The sequence below is a fragment of the Prionailurus viverrinus genome, chromosome C2 (assembly GCF_022837055.1).
Source record: "Prionailurus viverrinus isolate Anna chromosome C2, UM_Priviv_1.0, whole genome shotgun sequence".
NCBI classification, from domain to species: domain Eukaryota; kingdom Metazoa; phylum Chordata; class Mammalia; order Carnivora; family Felidae; genus Prionailurus; species Prionailurus viverrinus.
Genome location: NC_062569.1, coordinates 107,395,683 through 107,416,328, shown reverse-complemented (window position 1 = coordinate 107,416,328; position 20,646 = coordinate 107,395,683). Strand labels below are relative to the sequence as shown.

Genomic DNA, 20,646 nt, shown 5'->3' with positions numbered 1-20,646 from the left:
AAGTATTTTATTAGAAGGTGATAAAACTAACAAATAAAAGTGAAAGAAGAAAAGGAAACTGAAATTATTGTATTAGCCCTAGAAGAATAATCAACAAATGTTTACAAATGGCTATCTATTTAGTTATGAGTACTTTCTCTTTTATACCTTTGTACATTATCCATTTTTTCTAATGTGTTATTTACATAAGAAAGCACTTAATCTCCTTGTTTATCAGCACAAACATAGCCTTAAAAATATAAAAGCAAATAAAATTTAAAAATTTCATTGTCACAGCTTTCTATAGAATTGAGGTTATCCCAGAACAAGACGATTTTCTGAGAATGGGAGGAGTCCCACTTCTGAGACATGAATCAAGTAATCACGGCAATGTGTATTGAGAAACTGACAAATGTTGAGAAGGATGCTCAGAGAATACCAGGTAAGCACCCTTGCTGCTTCCCTCACGGGGATTATTGGGCAACCTCCTCCCTACATACATACTACCTATAGATCTGAAGAAACCTGAGGGGAAAAAAATCAAAGCAACATATTATTGTAAAAGAATGACACAATGAGGAAATCCTTCCAAACCATCAATTTTGCCATTTTACTTTCTAACTAAAATTGCTAGCTTCAATATTTTTAGCTTCTGTTCATTGCAACAGTTCCACACTCTGCTGTTGCTAAGTGGTGCCTTTTAATCTGACAAATATTTTGGTCTCATCCTGCTATCTCTTACTTGACCCTAGAAACAAGTGCCACCTCTGAAGCCTAACATGCAATGCAGTGATTCACTTATAAATGTATAACAACACTTGGTCCTGTGTGTGTGTTTAGGAGTGTGGAGGTGTCCTAATTTGTACCATTTGCAGATTTCTGTAGTGCGAACACTCTCATCATAGCTGATTTCCTGGAGGTGGAAAGAGAGATATAATAGGCTCTCATGAAACAATTCAAACCAGTTCCAGCACACCACTAAGCCAAGCTCTCCATCATCTGTCCACTTCATGTGTTTAACCTCATCTTTTACTATTCCACACAGGAACTCTCTGCTCCTGTGATCATCCTTTACAGAACACCCTTTACACTCTAACCATGTTCCCTGGGCCTGAGCTGCTTCCCTCACTGGGATTATCAGACAATCTCCTCTCTGTCCATGTACTACCCATGGTTCCATAGATTATTACCCATAGATAGTCAATTGAATTATTCAAATTCAACCTATGTCACATGATGAAGATCTCTTTGTTCCCCCCATTTCTCTGTGCTATTTCCTTCTTCAAAACTCCTCCAGCTCATATTTCTTAAGGACTTGCACGTTAGGCACTACACGTATAAAACCAAACAGCCACAGACCATGTCTTCGTAACACACACTTTTAAGACAGGAATCAAGTAATAGGAAACAGACAAAGATTGAGAAGGATGCTAAGAGAGTGCCATGTCACAAATGACTTGATCTCTTCTGGGGGATCCTGTGTTCCACCTCTGCATCATACGTATCTTATTTCTAAAAGTGTATTGTGTTCCTCAATTTCAACATATACAATTGTTACGTCGACACTGGCTCAGCATTATCTCTGCCTTGAGTATGTTTTCAGGAACAGACTTAGGACTTTAAAAAAAGGTCTTGCTCTGACTTAACCTGAAAGCAGCTGATGACGTTGAAAGGAGGGCAACAGGGCCTATGGATCTAAGAGAACACCAGAGGAAGAACAGGGCCAAGAAAGAAGTGAGGCTGACCAAGGACCCTGACCAGAACAATAAATTTGGTTGGGTGGAACTACCCAGGGAGCTGATAGCCAAGAAGAGGTTAATCAAGTATAAAGATCACTGATAGCAGCTCACTGAAGATCAGATGAAGAAGGCTCTCCACCTCTCGTTTAACCAGCTTCCCAAATTCAGAAGTCTAAAGTGGTCTTTAACTTTTAATTTTTAGTTATATATATATATATATATATATATATATAACTTTTAATTCAGAAAACCGCTATCCTAAAGAAACTGGATATTAGCAAACTTACATCATTCCATTACTGATAATAAATCAAAAGGATTGGGGGCAACAGTAGGGTTTTTTTTTTTTTTTTTTTTTTTTTTTTTTTTTTTTCAACGTTTTTATTTATTTTTGGGACAGAGAGAGATAGAGCATGAACGGGGGAGGGGCAGAGAGAGAGGGAGACACAGAATCGGAAACAGGCTCCAGGCTCTGAGCCATCAGCCCAGAGCCCGACGCGGGGCTCGAACTCACGGACCGCGAGATCGTGACCTGGCCGAAGTCGGACGCTTTAACCGACTGCGCCACCCAGGCGCCCCAACAGTAGGGTTTTAAACAATCAATAGGTGACTTCATAGTTTGAGGCATCTTCTTTACAAAGATATATTGATTGACCAAGGCAGGCTTTCCGACCTCTCCAACACTCACAGTCTCATTTAATATCCTTTATGGTTTGATTTAGAACAGAAAGGTAGACGCATTTGAAGAGGAAAAAAATCCTTTATAGGTAGAAAAGTTCTGATAGCTTCTACAAAAGAGATTAAAAAATAAAATCAGTGTGAAATTACTGGGCTTCCCTTCTTCCACTTTCACAGAAACATATGATATTGAAGTTTAACCCATCTGTAATATTTTCCTCCTACTCTGAACAGATAACATGTATATTACAGATGAGATGATAATGCAAATAACTAAGGTATTCTTAAAGACCAATTCTTCTTAGATTTAACATAATTTAAGTCATTTTTCCTTATGAATTCATTATAAAATGGATGTTGGGGAATGCAAGATGTTGAAGAACATGCGTAAGTTAGAATAAGACTTCCAGATAATTGTAACCAACTTACTTTTTTGCCCTCACTTGTCCAAAACAACTACTTTGAGGACCAGTGGTATACAACCAGCAGTGCTCACACTAAGTCTTGAATATATTTGCCAATATCCCTCTTCTATGCTAGTATCAGCAATGTAGCTCAAACTACCACATGTATAAAAATAATTTTGTCCAACATGAAAGTAGCTTGATTTTATAATTCCCCTTCACTGAAACATAATTATTTCCACTATAAAAAAAATTGCTACCAGTATAAAGTATATAAAACATTAATATCTTTGTAATGAAGCAAATTCTTCTGGCTTCTTTGATTTTCTCAACCTCAAAGAACTAAATTAAACCTCAAGATTATCATTAATTTAATACCAAATCAAACTTTTATTTATAAAAACAAATGCTGAATGTGAGTGACACTTTCAGATGATCATAATCTGGTGACATGTGCTAAATCTTTCAGAATGCCCTGCACCCTTTCTTAGCTTTCATTTGTGCACAGAACAAATTATTAGATTCTAACATCTACATCTCAGCAGCAACCATATTTTCCTTAATGACCTCCTTCTGCTATTTTCAATACCTTATCAAAACTTTAGGATTTCCCTGACTTCTTTCAACATTTTCAGTGGTAAAGTCAGCATAAGCAATCAATGTAGACTTAACACAAATCTCTTGTCTTCCTGTGCAAACATCAAAAAGTATATACACCATATAACATAAATTTTGCTGCCAAGTCTGAGATGGTTTGACTTCTAGGAGTCTGTCTTATTTTTCGTTTGTTCTAGTTTAGAGTAGTGGTTCTTACATATTAGCATATGTCAAAATTAGATGTAGAACCTGTTAAAACATAAATAGTTGGGCCTCAACTTTCTGACTGAGTATGCCTGGGATAAGACCCAAGTATTTCTTTCCTAACAAGTTTCCAGGTGACAGTGTTTCAGGTTAGGGGACCATCCTTTGAAAGCCAGTGACTTAGAGATCACAGAGTTTCATTCTAGGATAACCTCTGCCATCCACTAGCTGCATTTGATCAAAAGATTCTTCTTTTTTTTTTTTAGAATTTTTGTTTTGTTTTGTTTTAACATTTATTTATTGTTGAGAGACAGAGAGACACAGAGCACGAGCAGGGGAGGGGCAGAAAGAGAAGGAGACACAGAATCCAAAGCAGGCTCCAGGCTCTGAACTGTCAGCACAGACCTCAACGCAGGGCTCGAACTCACGAACCACGAGATCATGACCTGAGCCGAAGTCAGACAGCTCAACCGACTGAGCCACCCAGGTGCCCCTGATCAAATGATTCTTAAGAAAAGTTCATAGTCATAACTGAAATTCCAATGTGAGAATTAATTTTCATCTATTTTTTCAGTCTTCTTTCTACAGCCCTGCTGGAAGGATAGTAAAAAGTATTCAGCCCAATCATAAACAAAGACACATCAAGGATTTTAATATTTCAATGGAAGAAGAATCAATGAGTGCACAACATATTGGTTAAAGGTTAACAGTCAGAGGACAGCTATTATTACCTTTTGCAATAAAGAAATAGAAGTGCTAATAGCTTAAGGGACTTACCCAAAGTCATTTAAAAAATTTCAGGTGTATTTAGAAGAGGTCCTGATCAACATTCCTTGTTTCTTATTTGTTGTAATCACAGGATAATCTGCCTTCTCTTCCCTATTTCTTTGTTTTGATACTTAAAAGACAGTGTTTTGGAAATACTCCATTTTTAAATTATAATTTTAAAAAGAATTTAACACAGAAAACGAAAATGTTTTAAAGTGTTGGTTGGCCATGCATATTATTAGAAATAGATAATAAATGAAGTTGTTGTGATAAAATACTTGCTTGCATCATATGTACAAATACAAAGGGCTTAAAATAAACAAAACAAGGAGAACAAATTCATCTTCACCAAGTTGGATTCACCAGGCAAATGAGCAAGGCTACAAAGGCCTCACCTCTCACTCCCAACCATGCCTCCAAAGAGCATTTGTGAAAGTCAGGCCACCTCTCAGGACGTAAGTATCCTCCTCTGTAACAGGAATAATACTGAACTATGCAAGTATCAAATTCATTCGAGCCCTAAGTTTATAGTTCACATAACAGTCTAGCTAGGAGAAACTCATTTCTTTTGTTTTCTTCTCTTTAAATTAGGGGTGGCAATTAGTCCCAAATAAATAGCAAATTTTAAAAACTGTATTGCTCTGAGCAAGTACATTAAAAACAGACTCACCTCTTCAGTGAAATGATTGGTCCCAAAGTGAATCTTATAATAAAAACCAAATACATATATCCTGTTAAAGTTATTGCGCACTGTAAGAATGATAAAGAATAGATGTATCATAATTTTTAAAACCCTGCATAAGTTGTTATTATTGTTGTTTGTTAACATTTATGGGTAATTTTTTTTCCTGGTAAGCTATCAAACGCTATTTTAAAATATTGTCTTGTTTTTTCCCCTGTCTCTGTCTCCCACACACATGTGCTTTTTGTTTCCTCCATTATGTCAACTTCAAAATTATTATGCAAAAAGATCTAAAGTGAAATTACAGTCAAGGTCTGCTTACAACCCCAGAAAATACTCCAATTGCTAAATTTAGATATCCAGGTAACTTCAGTAAAGGGTGCTCACCAGGAACCAAGTTGCTTAAATATTTATTAGGGATGTAACGTCACCATTATATAAATATAAGCATTGTCTCAAAGCAAAATATCTTAAATATGTTTCATGAAAACCATTAAGCTATTTTATCATCTAAACAGATACATGAACATTCTGTTTAATTTTTCTTTCAAAATAGCTTATCTCTTTGTGGACTCTAAGGCCAGAAATAATTACTAATGTGTCTCACATACAAAGGCTTTTCAAATATAAATATTAGTCATAGACCTTTTTATTACAAGATGTTAAAATATGCAAAATAGATGACTTCAAAATCCACACTGACCACCACTGATTTGTACTATGTCAATTCATGTTGGCCAACATCATTATGCTGAAAGCAGTAAACCTGGTCATAGAATTCACCCTGCCATTATGACTATGGAAAAAACAAAACTCTCCATCCTAGAAAAACCTCTCTCAACTTAGCATTAGATTTGCTATTATGAACATTTTTAGAAAGCTACGCTTAACAAGTATTTTGAATGACCGTTGACAGTAAGCCAAACACGCTAGCAACTTGAAAGTCACATTGGTGGCTATCACCCCAATGTAGAAAAGAATTTAATTGAAGATTGCATCATTCTTAATGCATTAAGATCCAAATATAGTATTGATTTACTTTTACAGGTGGATGATGGATATTTCCAGAAATTATTTATATCATCATCCCAGATTTTCATCATTTCTTTATGGATTTCATATTTAGCAATTATCATGCCAGTGACCAAGACAAGTTTCAGCCCTTTTTTCCACTCCTCACTGAATGAATCTTGTGAGGCAGGTTTGTCTCTCTTTCTTTGTGATCCCTCCAGGTCAATCATAAGAGAGGTACATGTTCTCACTGGTAAAGAATGTAACAGGCAGGGCCTCCGTCTGGTGCCCTCCCCAGAGTATGTGCAACATGTTCAAATGTTCTCACAGTTCATTGCAGTGCAGCCCACTTCCTTCAGAATTTTTCCGAATTATTTCTCCAAAATGCATTGAAAAATTGGAAGAAAATACATGAAGACGGAACATGTGGTTTCCCTTGTTTATAGATCATAAAAGGTTTTTATTTTTTAAGACTTTAGTCACATTAGTTTTTAAATTATTATTTTTAGGATAAACATTTTAAAGTACCATGAAGAATGATCTCTGGAAGGATCAGTAGAAGCAAGGGACTAAATCCTTATTCTCTTATATCTGTGCAGAATATATGTCTGCCATGACTTTTCAGAGGTCAGCAGAAACCCTGGTCAGGCAAGAAGTAAGTGTGTGCTAAGGGAAGCAAGTTTAAGAACAGAGAAATATGAAGAAATGGACACAGAAATGTAAGACAGAGAAGGAAAAGAAAGCAGAAAAGGCGATACTCTCAAAAATATTCATGATGTCCTGGATATTAAATTTAGTCACCAATTTAGGTATTAACACAAATATAAAGGTGATGATACTGGACACGAAGTGAATGGTTAAAATTACGACTTCATGATATGAAACAAGGGAACATTACAACCACTATTTAATAAAAGTATTGTTTGTTTGTTTATTTGTTTGTTTGTTTGTTCTCAGAGTCTAGCAACTTTCACTTTTCTTAGCTTTTCAATATATTTTAAAATTATGAAATGGGATGAAAAGAGCCACTAAATTTCTGATCTCCTTCAGTTTGGCTGTGTGCTAATGAATGTTACATAAGAAAAATTTTTTATCACACAAAAAACTTTATCTACATAAAATATATTATTAGAAATTCTATTTTTTTAACGTAGGACTTATTCTAACTTTTGTGAAATGCTCTGATACACAGTGCCCCCCAATGATGAAGATGTGCTAAAGACAGACATTTATTTCTTCAATTTCTAAAGTTATCAGAACTCATAAACAAAATCAGCCATGGCTTATTATTAAAATTCCATGAGCTACATATTCAAGATATGTAACAAACTACTAGATTGTGGTCATATTTCTTGTCATCCATCATTCCAGAAAGTGAAGTAAGAAGGTTCCTGCTAAATCAAAATCCAAAGAGATTTTGGAATTTTTGTGTAAATATGTTGTCCCCATAAGTACAAAAATAAAATCATAAACGTGTGCTTTGGGAATTAAGCTTTTAGAGTAACTACACAAAACTTGTTCCAGAAGATAACAGGTTCTAATTGCTATATTAAAGTTAAGCCTAAATATGTCCGCATGATGATTATCCTTATACAGCCTTAGAATGAGTACAAAGACTGCACAAAGAAAACTGTCTTTTGATTGCAACCCACATCCAGCTTGGTGATAATATCCGAAGCAAAGAGGGATTAGATTTAAACAAAGTTGTTATTCTTATCTCAAATTTGCTACTTGACTGAAAACCTATGGAAGGAAACAACTCTATCTAAATCACCACTCCACCTGTAGCTACTGGCAAGGTGCTCAATAAATGTTTTCTAGTATATTCACTCATTTTAATTGAAATCATACTTAATAAAATTGGCTCTATGATAGGTAATAGTGATACCAAAAAAAGGCAAAATATGGATCTCAGCATAATTTTAGTTATTTTGGCCTCCATCTCCATATCTGAATAAAAAAGATACTGGACTGAATTATTTTTAATGTTCTTCCCCACCTTTAAATGTTATGATTCTACTACCCTAATTATTAATTATTTAGCTGTTAAAAAATTCAAGGCCACATTATTATCAGCTTTAAATGATCTCTGTTAATGGTAAAAAAGTAGTACAGGGTAGTGGTTTAAAAGCATGGAAATTGAGGTCAGACAGCCTTGAATTTAATCAAGAGAGAGTAATCACACAGTAATTTAAAAAAGGGAAATTTAATATAATGAACTATTAACTACAATGAGGGGTTGGAATAAGAAGATATTGGCTAGTAAAAAGTAAAGAGACCTCTAAAAATTATAGGAACAACAGGTATAAGGAGCAATGACTACCCCTATTGCTGAGAGAGAACACTATCCCCCATCCCCCAGGGCTGAGATACAGACCTCATAGTAGAGGGTGTAGCTGTGACCCACTGAATGGCACAGAATTTGCTGTGATGCTTAGCTGGCAGAAATTGCTGGAAACGAGCTCTAAAACGTAGGTGAAAGCTATTCACAGAGAGGTGCCTCTCACTACCAAACCACCCAAGTGGTAGCCTTTGTCTACTAGGTGCTGCTGGCTGCCACGACCTGCAGGAGCCCGATGCTTAAGACTCTACCCACCACACGGAAGTTGGCTGCTGGAGGTGCAACTGCCCTCCAGAGGAGTTTCAGAAGCTGAGCAGTAAAGAAGCTATCCATGCCATGGGATCAAACACTCCAAAACCAGAAAACAAAACCCTTTCTACCTACATTTTCTCTCCATCGCTCTTTAGCAACAAAATTTAACATTGTGTCAGTTGCCAAAAGGCCCAGATCCATTTTCACAGAGCAGGCAAAAAGGTCAATTAGAGCTGATAGGCAATAGATAGACAAAGGAGTACAGCCCACTCCTTTGACTCTGGACTTCCTTGCCCCTGGCTTTTAGCTTCCATACAACAACAAAACAACCTCATATAGCAAAACAACTTTATGTAACAATGTACCATTATCCTTCTTAAAAGAGAAGGTTTTATTCTTTTCCCCCAAATGAGAAATAGTCTGACAAGTCATTGCATCCATTACTAGCTATATTAATTGTTCCTCAAATTCAGTAACAGTCCCACTGTTACCTGAAGTCAAAATTGTAAGTGTAACCACCAATAGCAGGTGTCTAATTAACATAAAGAGAAAGCAAGAGTCGAAGAAAGTGGTTAGCATACAAACGAACACACACACTCACGTACACCTGTCCAAAAAATCTTGTGAAGCTTCTATAGTCCTCATTTCTGTAACTGGTCATTTTAATTAATTAATGCCTTTAATTAATATCTTTGGCTTCCTTCTTCCATTACCCATTGGTCATTACCTCTACCATCAGCCAGAACCTCAATTAGCCAGGGTTTGAGTGACTCAAATCTTCACTGCCAAAGAGTCTGAGTCGTCAGTTGTCCCATTCTTACCTTTCGTAAGTTGCTCGACCTTTCCAAACTCTTGTTACTTCCTTCATAAAATGGCAACAGAGGTACTAGTTCTCACTTCAAAACTTTCTGATGAGGACTAAATAAGTTAATACATAAGGAATTCTTCGTACATAGTAGGAATTACTATGAAAGTCTTTGTTATATATATCAATTCTTCCTCTTTTAATAAAAGTATTAGGGCACACATTAGAAGAGTTGTATGTGCAGCAATATTTTCCTTTGGACTTCCAAAATAATTTTAAAGAATTACATTTACAGATACTTTCATCATGGTTCCTATTTTTCAGTATGATCTGAAAATTGTAGGGTAAATGTTGTATCTCTAAAAGGTGAAATCTGGGGCGCCTGGGTGGCGCAGTCGGTTAAGCGTCCGACAGCAGCCAGGTCACGATCTCGCGGTCCGTGAGTTCGAGCCCCGCGTCGGGCTCTGGGCTGACTGCTCAGAGCCTGGAGCCTGTTTCCGATTCTGTGTCTCCCTCTCTCTCTGCCCCTCCCCCGTTCATGCTCTGTCTCTCTCTGTCCCAAAAATAAATAAATGTTGAAAAAAAAAATTTTTTTTTAAAATAAAAGGTGAAATCTTTCCAGGTTAAGATGGAGCACAATTTCACTTTTTCTTTATGTATATCTATGGTATTCAAATTTGTTACTACAAGTATGTATGATTTTTGTCCTAGCCTTGTGTCTGCAAATTTCCAAAATGTAATACCTGGAGGAAATCACTTAACCTACCTGGAGTTATTTTCTAATCTACAAAATAAGGGATGTAGAATAGATGTCTTCTAAATTTCTTCCATCTTTAACATATATGATTCTATTTTACAACTTCAGAGCTCTGTTCAGGTATACTTCACATATAGTGAACAAATGAAACTTTAGTTTATGTAAAGTTTATGTGAAGTCCACTCTTTGGACTAAGATAATATCAGTTCAAGTGCTACCATTTACCAGATATATAAGTTTGAGTGATCTGCTTGTTTGGGGGGCCTAAGTTTCCTCATCAGTAAAATAGAAAAAAACTAAGACCTCATGCACATTAACATGTGGTAAGAGTTCAACTAATTGTAGCTATGCTATGTTTTCAGATTAAAGTCTGCATTGATTCTAAGACATATTATCATTATGTTATCATCCACGAAGAAAGAAAAATAAACAAAAGAAGGGATGGGGCACCTGGGTGGCTCAGTCACTTAAGCGTCCAACTCTTGGTTTCTGCTCAGGTCATGATCTCATGGTACGTGGGTTTAAGCCCCAAGTCAGGCTCCGTGCTGACAATGTGAAGCCTGCTCGGGATTCTCTCTCTACCTCTCTCTGCCCTTCTCCTGCTCGCTCTTTCTGTCTCTCAAAAATTAAATTAAAAATTTTTTTAATTAAATAAAGGAAGGGAAAGAGGAAGGAGAGGAGGGATGAAAGAAAGAAAGGAGGAAGACAGGGAGAGTTTCCAATTAAATTACTAGTAGATGTGTTCCAATATCAGAGATGGATATCCCAATGTATGTGTTTGTGGTGGAAGGGTGGGGTTAATTTTTAAATTAGTAAAATAAGGCATTACTGCTATTATTATCTTCTGCACATATACCGCTCTGGTTGAAAAAGCAACAATCATTTTTCAATTCTCAATTCCAACAATTAAAATATTAAATCAATACTGTAAAATGTGGGAAATGTGTGTCCTTTCCAGAAGGGTAGGGTCAGTGTGTTCTATGATGAATTAATTATTGAAAGATAGGCTGTTGGCTGATTGAAATACAGTAGTGAGCTAAAAGAGAATCCCTGTTCATATAGCAGCAGATAGCCTGGAAAGGGGAAAAAAAAAAAAGTATTCATGTAATTTGGTGAAGACAGAGTAAAGATAGGAAGTATTTGCAAAATAAAAATGGAGGACAAAACTGCACTTTTTTTCTCTTAAAATAGAATATTAAATCTTAAAAATGTGGACATTTTTAAGTACCTATTCTGGAAAATTTTACATGTGCAGAATGTAAAAAAGTATCTTACATTGAATCAATGCAAAGCAAATGATTCAGTGACTAGAGCAAGGTGCTTCTAGGATTAGAATAAGAAGCCTAAAGCATTAGAAAGAAAGCATTTAAAAAGAAAGTTAAAGGGGCGCCTGGGTGGCGCAGTCAGTTAAGCGTCCGACTTCAGCCAGGTCACGATCTCGCGGTCCGTGAGTTCGAGCCCCGCGTCGGGCTCTGGGCTGATGGCTCGGAGCTTGGAGCCTGTTTCCAATTCTGTGTCTCCCTCTCTCTCTGCCCCTCCCCCGTTCATGCTCTGTCTCTCTCTGTCCCAAAAATAAATAAACGTTGAAAAAAAAAAAATTTAAAAAAAAAAAAAAGAAAGTTAAAACATCGATCCTCTCCAAAGAAAGAAGCATGATAATGAAAGTTAAAACATCCATTTCCAATATACCCATTGATTTACGAATCTACTGTAGTCTTCAAGAATCTAGGGTTTTGATTCTTGAATCAGACAAATAAAATATATGAAAGAAAATAGATTTTCTAGTCCAAACACAAAGAGGGGTGGGAGGTGATTCCATAGAACAAGCTTCTAATCTGGAAACAAAAATGATTTGCTTTAAGTCATCTCACTCAAGAACAAGCAAACATTCTTTAACTAGATAATAGTGGTCATGGTAACACTGGGCTAGCAACAGAGCCAGAAGGCATTTAGTAATCTTTTATTTACTCAGAAGTATACCTTGTAAGTCTAAGGTGGAAAAATAATGTATTCATTTTTCTTCTATCTTGTATAACTTGTTTTGTTTTCATTTAAAGCTATTATAGGATAGGCATTTTGATCAGTGTTTTTCACGATAAAGCAAGTCATTGATAACATGTAAGTGATAAATAGATTAATGAGACTTCTAAAGGTAATTTTGCCAACTCTTTTCCCTACAGAGTTTCATAGGCAGAGGGATGTCAGCATGAAATTGTACGGACTTCTATAGAAAGGAATTCTCCATTTCAAGTAGTCCATTGGTATTTATACATGTAGGCAAATGCTTTACTTGTGTTCCATTAAAATTGGAAACAAAATATGCAATATACTCTGTCTTCTGGTCCCATGGAGATCAACCTCTTAAGGAAACACTCTGTTAGGTATGAAGTTTCGTATTTCATTGGTGACCTTGTAACAACATATATTATTTAGCAATATTTTTCCAACATTTCATTTTGAAAGAAGAAAAAAATTCAGAGTATATATGCTATATAATGTAGTTAAATGAAAATAAATATCTTTTTTTTTTTTTTACCTCAGAAGATAACTTGACCTATAATGGCTACCGTGTTATTATTTTTTTTTTTTTTCTATTCTTCTTTCTTTGCATCTCTATGCCTGATAAATTTTCAATCCCTAACCTTTCTGGACTCTTGTTTCCCCTCTACCTACATGTTTAATATTGACTAAACACTTAAAATTTGTTGTTGATTAAAAAGGAAAATAGGGGGATAGAACGCCTTATTTGTATAACTAATAATGCATAAGAGTTACACAAATATTATCTAACATATGCTTATTATCTTAAAACAAAATTATATTATAAAGGAAATAAAACTTCAGAGGGTGAAGAAAGAGAGGTATTTCTGAATAGATATTGTGGGAGAGTAACCTCAGGAGCACAGATTCAATTAATGTACTACCCTAAGTTAGAAAATACAGAACTAGAATTTGGAATGTGAGTGATGAGAGTTATAATCCTTTGTTAATAATGATCTTATCCATAGAAAAAGAAGTAAGGCCTATAAGATAAAATAATAACAATACATTTCTAGTACTGAGTACAGTAAAAGCAAAAGCAGAAAGATATAATTCTAGAATAAACCAATCCTAACAAATGCCAATTTATGAAGAGTAGATACATGAAAACACCCAGGGAGAGAATTTATACAATTCCAAATTTCCATTCCCACTATAGGATTTGGTATCCAATCTGCCCACAGAAGGATCTTTCAGTACCTTGATTTTCACTTACAAAGAAACCTACTTAGGGGCTCTTGGGTGGCTCAGTCGGTTGAGTGTCTGACTTGATTTCAGCTCAGGTCATGATCCCAGGGTTGTGAGATCAAGTCCTATGCCAGACTCCATGTTCAGTGTGGAGCCTGCTTGAGACTCTCTCTCTCTCCCTCTGCCCCTCTCCTCCACTCATTCTCTCTCTCTCCAATAAAGGAAAAGGAAAACAAAAGAAAGAAACATACTTAGAATTTTCTGGTTAAACTTTGTGAATCTAACATATACCTTTATTTCTGATCCATCTAAACTCAAAAAAAATTATAGTAATTAAAAAAGGGTGGGCTCACAAAGTGTAAAATGAAAGAAAGAAAGAAAGAAAGAAAGAAAGAAAGAAAAAGGACGGAAGGAAGGAAGGAAGGAAGGAAGAAAAAACAAAGAAAGGAGGGAGCAGGGAATGAAGGAAGGAAAGAAGGAAGAAAAGAGAGAGAAAGAGAAAGGAAGGAAGAAAGAAACTGGAGCACTGTAGAAAAGAGACGTTAAATAATTTTGGAAACTGGAAGCCAACTAGGCAGTTATTACTAATTTAGGAGACCTGAATGGAGATGCTTATGTGTGTGAGAGAGAAGAGGGATTAACAGCAAGAATGTAGCTGTTTCACACCACAGGAGCCTGAAGAATTGAAGGGATCAGTTACTTCAGTGAAGATGCAAGGCAGAGCAGAATGCAAGATAAGTGGCTAAGTCTTTAAAAAGAGCTGCTATATTTTCTTGTATCCCAAGCAGCCAAGTAATTATCTCTCTCCTACCTCTGCTAAAGATAAAGGGTTTAGTCTCTGGAAAAGCTGAACAATGGAGGATCTTATCTAAGGATATAAAGCATAGGTGAGGGAAGAGGTAAGTAATGTACTAAAAATACAATTTGAGTGGTAACTTATTTACTAAACACTGAGTCCACCAGTCCCTTGACTATCCTGGTACCATATCCTGGTACCTGGTACCATATCCTGGTACCATCCATATCTAAATCCCCCAAGCAGGAAAAAGAAGGAAAAACTAGATTAAAAAAAAAAAAAAAAAATCCTGGCGTGCCTGGGTGGCTCAGTCAGTTGAGCATCCAGTTTGACCTCAGGTCATGATCTCGCAGTCTGTGGGTTCGAGCCCCACGTTGGGCTCTGTGCTGACAGCTCAGAGCCTGGAGCCTGCTTTGGATTCTGTGTCTCCTTCTTTCTCTGCCCCTCCCCTGTTCATGCTCTGTCTCTTTATCTCTCTGTCTCTCAACAATAAATAAATGTTAAAAAATAATTTTTTTTTTAAATCCTATCCATACCAACAATGGGAGAGCCCCTCAAACAAAACAAAAAGCCTGAATTCTCCCCTGGGTAAAATTCATCAGTAAACCAGCCCCACCTGAGAAAACGGGGCTCCAATTAAGCTCTTAGTGCCTCATTCTTTTTTTTTTTTTTTTTTTTTTTTTTTTTGGTTTATTTTTGAGAGAGAGAGAGGGAGTGCAAGCGAGGGAGGGACAGAGAAAGAGGGAGACACAGAATCTGAAGCAGGCTCCCGGGTCTGAGCTGTCAGCACAGAGCCTGAAACAGAGCTTGAACTCAGGAACTGGGAGATCATGACCTGAGCCGAAGTCAGACACTCAACCCACTGAGCCACCCAGGCTCCCCTATTGCTTCATTCTTAATATAAATGAGAAGCCAAGGACCACAAGCCAGTTGTAGAAAGTCTCCAGTAAAAAACATGAAAATTAAAACATACAGAAAAACAACAACAGAGACACGTGAATTTAAGGAACAAAAGTTTTAAAATATTTTATTGTCCTTAAAGAAATGAGAGAAGCATTTACCTATGGCCCCAAATCAGAATGCTACCATAAAAGGGGGTTATTTCAGATAACAAGAAGAAAAAAAGTCTTAGCAAATTAAAATATAGTAAATTAAAAATAAAATAAATATTGAAAAATAAAATTGAGGATATTTCTCAGAAAATAAAACAAAAAAAGAGCAAAGAAAAATAGGAGAGAAAATATGAGAAAAAAAAAAAGATTGATTCAGTAAATCCGACATTTATATAATAAGAGTTCCAGATAAAGAAAGCAGAGAAAATGAGAGGGAAAATTATCAAAGAAATAAATTAAAACAAGAAAAATCCCCCTAATTTAACTGGTATACATGGATCTCCACATTGAAAAGAGCTTAAAGTACCCAACAGAAAGGAATTGAAAAACAAAATAACTCACACCAAAGCCCATCACTGCAAAATTTCATCATCTGAATAGTGAGGGAAGATCCTGAAAATTTGCAGGTAAAAGGGAGACAAAATTCACAGGCATAGGTCTGGGCATAAAAGTGCCATCAGCCTTCTCAGTAGCAATGCTGAAAGTAATAAAACAAATGTAAAAATGCTTTTAAAATCCTGAGTCTTGATTTGCTACCTAAAAATTTAAGTCTAGGGGCACCTTAGTGGCTCAGTCAAACGACTGACTCTTGATCTCGGCTTAGGTCATGATGTCACAGTTGGTGAGATAGAGCCCCGAGTTGGGTTCTGCGCTGACTGCACAGAGCCTGCTTGGAATTCTCTCTCTCTCTCTCTCTCTCTCTCTCTCTCTCTCTGCCCCTCCCTGCTTGTGTTCTCTCGCTTTCTCTCTCAAAATAAATAAACATTAAAAAAAAAATAAAATAAAAATTTAAGTCTAAACTATCAACTATGAGAATATAAAAAAAATTCTAATATAGGTGTTCTCAAAAACTTTTCTCCTTCCATATAATTACTGAAAGTCGCTGGGGAATGGTCTCCAGCAAAACAAGGGAGTAAATAAACAAGGAAGGTGCGATATATTGCCAAGCTCTAGAGCAGCCACAGTTCCTAGTTCCAAAGAAGATGAGGATCCTGGATGATTAATTGATGAAGAGTTTATCCAGAAGGTACAGTTAATGTAGAGTATCATTGGAGGGGCTACAACACAAGTCATTCCACAGCACTGTCACCAGAGAAATGTAACATTTTAGACCTCCTGAGCTGTGCTGAGGTTGGGGTGTGGGAGAGGTGCCATCATCAGAGTTGGCATCCTCCACAACAAGGGCCAAAAGGTTAAGGTTAAGAGCCCGAGAGCCAGGACACCAACCCACGGCTGTTGGTCAGGCTGTACAGTTTTCTTCCCAAACAAACCAACTCCACCTTCAACCAAGTTGTGCTGAAGAGGTGGTTCATGAGTTGCACCAAACCAGCTGCTTCTGTCCCTTTCCTGGATGATCTGGAGGATGAAGCATCCTGACCAGGAAGACAAAAAAAGCTGTGGGTGCAGGAACTGTAACGAGTGACCTCAGTGTACAGGAGGTACCCAAACTGAAAAGAGTGCATGCTGCACCGTAAGCAGCTATGTGCGGAAACTTCATCCTCAAGGTGGGGGCAAGATCCTCACCTTCAACCGGCTGGCCCTGTCCTGCTCTCTGCTCCTCTGAAAGGCGAGACGTGTACAGGCATTCTTACAAGGCCGGAGGAACCCTGTGCAGCCACACTACACCCTACGTGCACTCCAAGGGCCAGAAGTTTGAGCTCACCAGTGTTCAATGGGCTCACCGTGGTTACAAAAACTATCCCTTTGTTATTTAAAAGATTTTGGATGCAAAAAAGTTAATTAATTAAAAATTTGAAAATGGATTAATGAGTCCTTTTTATTTTGCACACAAAGCCACCAGAGATCTTACCTGCGGACACCTCGGGAATTGCAATGTAGATATACATGGCTCCAGACACTTGGTGGCAAACAAACGTGAGAAAAACTATTAGGGAGAAACACTTATTTACAGACTGGAGTTTCTGGTAGGGTTCCACATGGTCAGCATGGCTTCCGTAGTGGTACTAAGAAAGCAGCAGGAACATCACAGGGATGGGAGAGGGCAATTAGGTACCAGAGGTCCCTGCAGGTATTGGCTGGGGACCTTGAGCTGTCCCTACCCACACCAAGAATCCCACCTTACAAACACTGTTACCTCTGCTGCCTTCAGAAAGAGCACTCCCTGGCCCCTCTTTGACACATCATGAGCCAAGTTACTGTCATGAACATATTTTTTTTTTAGTTTATTTATTTTGAGAGAGAGAGGAAGAGTGAGCAAGGGAAGGGGCAGAGAGAGAGGAGAGAGCAAGAATCTCAAGCAGGCTCTGCACCACCAGCATGGAGCCCAATGTACGGTTTAAACCCATGAACCGTGAGATCATGACCTGAGCTGAAGTCGGACGCTTAACGGACTGATCCACCCAGGCGCCCCTGCCATGAACACATCTGACTGAGCCATCCTAGCTCACATATTTGTGTCCTGGATAAAAGAATGTCAGTGAAAATGAGAATCTAGCCTTTTCAGCTACTGTACAGTGAGTCAATCATTACTTTTTTGCATTGTCCATAAGAATGAGGATTTCCTTTATCACAGAAAATGCTTCAGATGCTAGGCGTGCAAAACCAACAACAAATTCCTTTGTAAATGAAGTCCATGAAATAATGGATCCAGCACAGGAGAGAGGTGAAGAGAATTTTCTGGAAAACAACAAGAAGGGTGAGGATGATGGACATATGTCCAACCTTAGAGAAAAACCAGGCAAACTGAAGCAGATGAGGTAAGACTTGGAGTTCTGGCAGGAATTTTCCAAAATTCCTATGACAATAAATAGCTTATTTGACAAGTTTGACTTCGTGGAAACTAGGACTGAGAAGTGAAGATTATGGGAATAATTTAGGCCAAGACTGTAAGAAAACTAAATTAACAAAATAATAAAGGGCAATTAACTCCACAAAACACCAGCCAAAAGGTTGTACAAGAAAGGAAATTTAGCAGAAAGTCTCAACTTGGTTCTGAATTAAACAGTATATGTATAACTATGATAGCTAAAAACTCTGAATACAGATTTCAATTTACATGTTGAAAACTGGGTTTGTTTGATGGGAAGAGTAGACATGTATCTGTGAGAGGGACATCAGAGTATGAGAGGGATTTAAAAGCGCTAAATCTTCAGTTTCTATAGAAGGAATACACAGTACACAGTATCTAAAATTTAGAAAGATATTCAAAATAAGTTATTTTGGAACCGGGCTAACCACCAGAGAAGACACTTGATGGCATCCACTTGGAGAGCAGAGAACTGTGGGGGGAAGGGACAGACAGGAGACTGCAGTTTAACACCTTCTATTATTGCCTTTTGATTTACTTTTAATTGATTTTTGATTTTTAAAGCATTTCTAAGAATTACTTTGAGAGAACGGCACACTTAATCTGTAAAAAAATAAAAATCTGTAACTATGGAGAGTGTAGTACTTACTGCTGATGACAGTACAAATTACATTATGTAAAAAACTATATGTCAAAATGTAGCAAAAACTATAAAGATTTTTATATGCTTTGATTCAGTAATTTCATTCATGATAATTTATCATAAGGAAACAATTCAAAATAGCAAAATACTGTTCATTATAGTGTTATCTATAATAGCAACAAATATAAAATATATGTCCAAGAAGAAAGGATTTATAAATTATGGTAAGCTTAAGGACATAAAGGATTTGTAATTAAAATTTGTAATTATAAGTGCCATGTAGAAACACAGGAAATTGTGGTTGATATATAGCCAAATTAAAAATCGTATGTACAATGCAATGGCTACTATTTAAAACTATGTTGCACATGGGGAAAGAACAGAAAGGATAAGTAAAGCAAGACTAAAAAGCAAAATTAAAATAAAGTAGATATGCAAATTAAAAAAAACAACAACAGATTGTTTAGCCACCACTATAAAGACAATGTGCAAACTGGGCAGTGTTTGCAATACTTTAGGGAAAAAAAGCTGTCATCCATATGTGAGTTTTTGCCACGTGACAAAACACCCCAAAATTTAGCAATTTAAGACAAGAAAAAATTAGCTCATGATTCTGAGATTGTTATTTTGGGGGTTTTGGTTCTTTTGCTTTTTGCTGGGTTCATTCATGTTGCTGAGTCTAAGACAGGCTAAGCAATGATGGCTCATCTCTGCTGCATATGGACTTCCATTCTCCAACAAGGTCTTCAAGACTGGTCCATGTGGTAGCTAAGTAGGATTCAAAGAAACTGAGAGACGCATGCAAAATCTTTCGAGGCCTCAACTTGGAACTGGTACAAGGCCACTTCTGCTGCATTCTATTGACCAAAACAGGTCCCAAGCCTAACCTTCATACAAACCAAGTGGGGAAATGGATGCTAACTTTAGAGAAGGAGAGAAATGTGTCCATTTAGAAATGGACACAACTGTTGCAACCAACCATAACTCTTAATACATGAAAAAGGTTTTTTTTTAAAGAGAGAAAACAAAAAGCCAACAACTTTCCATAAAAATAGCTTGACGATATGATCATATAACTCACTGAAAAGTAAACAGAAAACCCATTAAACATGAAAAACTAATGTCATAATAAGATAAATCCAAATCAAACTATATGGGGATACCATTATTTTGTTTATCAGTGTAGTAAAATTCCAAAAGGTCAAGAACATACTCTGTTGGTGAAGCTGTGGAGAAAAGAGCATTTCCATACGTTATAGGTGAAAATGCAGAATAGTGGAAAAGAATTTGCCACTATACAGCCAAGTTGAATATGCATTTATTCTTTGACCCAGAAATCTCACTTCTAAGAATCTATCCCAAAAATACAATGGCAGGGGTGCCTGGGTGGCTCAGCCCGTTGAGTGTCTGGCTCTTGATTTAAGTTCACATCATAATCTCACGGTTTGTGAGATGGAGCCCCATGTCAGGCTCTGTGCTGAGTGTGGAGCCTGCTTGGGATTCTCTCTCTTCTCTCTCTATCCCTCCCCCTGCTCTTCCTCTCTCTCTCTTTCTGTCTCTCTCAATAAATAAATAAACATTTAAGAAAAATATAATGGCAAAAATATGGGCAAAATTATGCACAAGGCTATTTATTAAAGCACAATTTGTAACAACTAAAGATCGGAAGCAAACACATGGTAATTAATAGGGAACTAGCTGAATAAATGACAGTAAATCCACATAATGGAATATAATGCAACTGTTAAAAAAAAAAGAGATAACACTATAGGCAGTTATAATCTCCAGGAGTTAATGTTAAGTGGAAAAAAAAAGTCATGCTAACATGTATCTAACAAGTCATATGAATATATATTTGTTTAGTTTCAAAAGAGAATGAGAGG

At 36.8% G+C, this 20,646-nt stretch overlaps 1 pseudogene; it reads left to right on the top strand.

Annotated features, from left to right (window-relative positions):
* The first annotated feature begins 348 nt into the window (after positions 1–348).
* On the top strand, positions 349–17,068 carry LOC125174499 (ribosomal protein L18-like; annotated as a pseudogene).
* Positions 17,069–20,646: the final 3,578 nt, after the last annotated feature.